This window comes from Gossypium hirsutum, chromosome A10, assembly GCF_007990345.1.
Source record: "Gossypium hirsutum isolate 1008001.06 chromosome A10, Gossypium_hirsutum_v2.1, whole genome shotgun sequence".
NCBI lineage: Eukaryota > Viridiplantae > Streptophyta > Magnoliopsida > Malvales > Malvaceae > Gossypium > Gossypium hirsutum.
In genome coordinates this window covers 99,676,803-99,682,327 of record NC_053433.1, presented here as the reverse complement: position 1 = coordinate 99,682,327, position 5,525 = coordinate 99,676,803, and positions in this window count along the sequence as shown.

Here is a 5,525-nt window from a genome sequence, read left to right as displayed (position 1 = left end):
AGAACCTTCTATATTGCTTTTACTAACACTCAATTGCTCCAACCTCATAAGACTATGATCTCTTTTCTTCCCACAATATACGCACCTACATTGAACCATTTCTCTGGTTCTTTCTAAACTAGCCTCGAATACTATTTCTAACATTTCTCTCACTACCCGAGTCAATGCCTCATTACTATCCTTAGGTTTATCGCTACCTGTAGCTGGCAGAACCGCATTGCTTTTGAATCTTGAATAGACACACGTCCCAAAGAGGCTGATAACTTCTCGAAAGTCTCAATAGGCTGACCCTCACGGTCTTGCTTACCACCATAATCAATAATGATCTTCGAACTAATTCTCTTATGAGGTCTACAATACAAAACTGAATATAAACATAAATAGCTACACATTACAGTTCTAATCTTACAAAACTAATCTTATATTCCCAAATGTTTGTACTAACTAGCATTAGAGTCTTACATTTTGGTAAAACATTTCCAAAACACAAATCATTTCAAAGCACTATGGTACAATTTATCAAATCTTCTTTTTTAAAAATGAACACACGCGTACACTGATACGTAAAACACAGGCTGAGATTTTACAAATCTGGCTCTGATACCATTACATGTAGCACCTAAAAATCCAGTCTAGAAGTTTAGACCAAATCCTGGAGGATACACTAACCACCAAAGTGATCCAGAAGCAATTTGACAAAACAAATTGTTAAAATTTCATTTCGAACACGGTTTGCTAAATTCAAGCTAAATCATTTAACCATTTAGGATTAAAAATATAAAATTTAAGTTACGATAAAACATTTGAAAATATAATTTCTTAGTTTCTAAAATTCAATCCAAAAAGAAAATTATACCACAGTTCATATAAAACATTTACAGTTCAAAAACTACTAATAAAATAAAAATTGAAGAAAACTTATTAGCTTAATTTAAAACATCACTCCGAGACCACCAACATGCCGAGTCTAGCTTCAGAACACAAGAGTACCTAAAAGGTGAAAAACTAAGGGATGAGCTACATGAGCTCTATAACGCCCCGAATTTTGGGCCTAGAAGTTTTAAGTCTTGAGTGGGTGCAGTTAGTTGTAACGCCCCAAATCCTGAAAACCAAGTTAAAATTAGTTTCGTGTATTGTAGCGTGGATGTATGTCTGACTTAGTGGTTTAGCACTCAAGGAGTGTCTAGGGAGTCATGGGTTCAAGCCTAGACTTGAGCAAACTTTGTGCTACTACTTGCATTAACCCTTGTCTCCAGCTAGTAGACTTTTAAATTATTGTGAGGGTTGTTTGACATAAAAAGCTTACTGGTCAAGGGGTTGGTGGCGTGTTAGTGGTTGCTAGAAGACTGGGGTTCGAGTCTTGCTGCATGCAAGTGCATTTATTTTTGCAAGCTGTGGTGTGGGAGGTGGTAGGGCAGAGGGACTCTATTGCTTGGTTGGTTGAATTGTTGAGTGAAGTAAGGGATCATGTTAGCCAAAATTGAGGAGAAGAAAGGGGGATTAGGTGGTGATCAATTTGAAGAGGTAGTGGAGAGATTTTAGGAGAGGGATAAGGGGAGGAAATAGTGGAGTTTGGGGTGTAGGGGTAGTTGTCCTAAATTTGAATTCTTGTGGTGGAGAGAGTTTGAATTGATCAAATAAGGGAATAAAGGAATGTTTTGAGGAGAATTTTGTGGGATTAGAAAGGAAGAGGAGTTTTTGCCGAATAGGGACTTTGATCTTAGGAAATTTGACTTTGAGTTGGGGAGTTTCCTCTGCTGTTCACTTTGGGTCTTGGGATTTTTTGTTTTTGTTTTTGTTGAAGTAGTGCATTGTCTAGATTTTTTGGTCTCGGGTACTCTCTCGGTTTTTGGTACATTTGATTCTACTTTTCTCTCAAGCCTCTAGTCCACTGATTTCTGTATTTCACCATTTTTTTTTCTCATTTAGTATTCTTCTCTTTGGCCAAATAGCATTTGCTCTCCCTCTTACAAATCTTTTCGGTGGTTAGTCTTACTGGTGCGCTGATTCTTTCCCTCTCCTTCTACCTTTTTCTCGACTCTTCTGTCCTTTTTACTTTAGCCGAACCTTATCAAGGTCTAACCATCTTCTTTGTTTTCCTTCTTTACTGTTCCTTAGCCATTTCTTGCAGAAGGTTTACCGATGTCCCCTTGTTCTATTTGGACTCAAGTTCATAACAAGGTGATAGGCTGACTATGTTAACCCTACAAGTGACGTCTCCTTGTGGTAAGTCTCTATTGCCTCTGTTCTTTCAGTTATTCCCCCTCTTGATTCCTAATGTCGACTGTTATCTCTTCACTTGTTGATCGTGGTGCCTTTTGTTTTAGGTTTTAGCATTCCTGGTGGAGTGAGGGAGTTAGCCAGGATTCCAGAACGATCAAAACCAGCCTCTTGTTTTTTGTTCTAAGGTAACAATATTCATGGCATTTGATCGAACTGAGGCAATTTGGTTTGAGTTTCTTTGATCATAGCCGCATACTCCTTCCAATCATCTTTGGGTTGGAATGCGATGTTCACCTTTGGGTATAAGTAGCATGTTTAACGAATTCACTTATCATGTAGATAACCACCGAGGTGTCTAATACCGACTTCCATCAGAGTTAGAGGCGGGCTTAAACTACGTTGTTCAAGCAAGGCGATAATAAGTGATCGAGTTTCTTTCAACTCGTAAGTTAGGTGTCTAACATAAGCTTTTATTGAAATAGGTTGGAGTACATGGAGGTTGGTATTCTCTGATCAACAAGTGTGTAAAACACTGTCTTAACCGTAAATCGGCAAAAGCCGAAAAACAGGATCGTTGATGCCACATGGGAGTGCGAACGCTCATTTGATAACCCTGAATGCATAAACATGGGTACGAGAGGCCACCATGGGCGATACCATGGACTTAGGTCGTTCTGGGCCACGTTGGATTGGAATGGGCCATGTGGGCCCCACAGGCTCGTGGCCCCACACGGGTAAACCACACGGACATGTGGCAATTTTTTTTGGGCCAGGTTGTGTAGTTTACACGGCCAATGCCATTTTTGGGCTTCCAGGCCACACTGGCGTGTGGGCCCACATGGGCCACATAATGGGCCTTGGGCCCATTTTTTCACTATTGGACTATTAAAGTTGCACGGGTCGCGCAAGATGACTTTGACCTTCTGTTGGGTCAGTAAGTATACGTAGACCCTAATGTATTGAAATGACTATTTTGCCTTATAAGGTAAAATAACCGAAATACCCCCATAGGGTAAAATGACTTTAATACCCCTGTAAGGTAAAATGACAAAATTGTACTACGATGTGTATGACTGGATTTGAGCATGCCACATTATATGTATGTTGCATCCATGTATGATATTGTGTTGCACCGCATAGGGTGGGATATATGATTCTGGAGGAAGTGTACTGTACTGATATGGTCGCACGGGACGCGCAAGACAACTGTGGACCTACTAATGGCTTTAAGCCTACTATACTGGCAACTTTGCTGCAATACTGTTTTAGTGCCGCAACCGGTGCTACTTGGTGTGTAGGGCTGGATGGGTCGATTTTATCCCCACATGGTGTGTAGGGCTGGTACGGAAATGGTGTGTAGCAGATAGATTGGGTAGGATTTTCTAATTGCATACTGCACTGATTTTGTAATGGGCTTAGGCCCCACTGATACTGTTACTGGAATGGGCTCAAGCCCACAATGTTTCTGATTCTGAAATGGGCTAAGGCTCTAACTGAAACTAAAAGGGCTTAGTCCCAAATTGTGTTTAGTCTGATGGCTTGCTTATATGGGATTACACACTGAGTTTTCGTAAACTCACCTATTTGTTTTAACTGTTCAGGTAATCCCCAGTCTTAGGTGGATCGGCGTCGCGTGGGACTCAAAGGTGGCCACACAATCGCGCATGCTTCCCATCTTGATTTTTAATTTATAAGTAGTTTTATTTGGGTATTTTTATGTAATTAGGGCTTTAAGGTTTTAAATTTTAATTTGTATTTTATTTATTTTGATTCATATCTGATAGTAGTAGGACGTGGATTTTCAAAAGATAAGGTTCTAATATATAACGGGCTTTCCAATGAAATTATGGTTTTGAAAAATGCTTTAATGTGACACCACCATATTTGGCCATAACGTCTAGGTTGGGTTTGAGGTGTTAGATTTAGTGGTATTAGAGCTAGGTTACAAAACTAAACTGTGGATTTGGGTTTTTAAAAATGTAGAAATTTCAACAGAATAGTTTTCAAACGATTTAAAGTGATTTTGGGAATGTTTTACTAAAGGAGTTGTACACCGAGTCTCTGCGCCGATCCGGTAAGTCTTCTGACTGTTTATACTGAAAGAGTTATATTTGAAATATTATTGCGACTACTTTAGGTAGTAAAACTGTACTGAAACTCTTTAGTTAAAGTAAACTTCAAACCGTGGCAAGATTGTGAACTGCAAAAACAAACTCTGAGATAATTCTTTTCATAAAATATCTATAATAAACACTGGAACAATAAACCAACTGGCATAAAATTGTTAATACAGATAAATGCGTGAATGGATAATGAGCACTAGAGGTACTCGTGGTAGAGGCAACGGTAGAGGCCATGGAGCTGCTAAGACTAGGTCTTCGTCTTTTGGACACCAGCCTAATGAGGAAATTAGAGAGGCACCAACTTCACCTATGGCTGAGACAAGGTCTCAGAATAGAATGGCTGGGGACGACGCATTGTCCCAAACAATGTTAAGGATTCTGGAAAGGGTCACTAGACCTATTACTCGTTCTGTGGGCCGTGGGTCGGTTACGGAACGACTCAGGTCTAATACGGCAGAGATATTCAGGGGTATTGCTGGAGTTGCCCCTAATGTGGCTGAATATTGGTTTGAGGCCACAGAAAGGATTATGAATGACCTTGTCTATACCCCTGATCAGAAGCTAAAAGGTGTAGTGTCATTGCTAAGAGATGAGGCTTATCAGTGGCGGCTTACCGTCAAAGAGGGCATTCAAGCTGATCGATTAACTTGGGAGTTTTTCAAGGCTACTTTCTAGGCTAAATATGTAGGTGCCAGCTATGTGGATGCCCGTAGGAGGGAATTTTTGAATTTAACTCAGGGAGATATGACACTGGCTGAGTACGAACCTGAATTTTTTGACTTATCCGCTATGCGCGTTGGGATGGTGGCAACTGAATACGAGTGCTGTGTTTGTTTCGAAGACATCCTTAAAGATAGTCTACGGGTTTTAATAGCTCCACAGAGGGAGCGAGATTTTGCTGCTATAGTGGATAAGGCAAAGATCGTCGAGGATGTAAAGCGCGCTGAGTGTCAGAACCGCGAAAAGGAAAGGGGTAGGAGCAAGAGGGATTCAGATCCCTCAAGTTCATTACTAAGGCCTAAGAAAAAGCATAGAGTTGATGGGCCGAATAGAGTTGAGGCCCCTGCTGTTGTTGTTGGACCGCTGCCCTGTACTGAATGTGGGAAATGCAATCAAGGCAAGTGCTGGAGACGGATTAGGGCATGTTTTAGGTGCAAATCTTTAGAGAACCTTATCAGA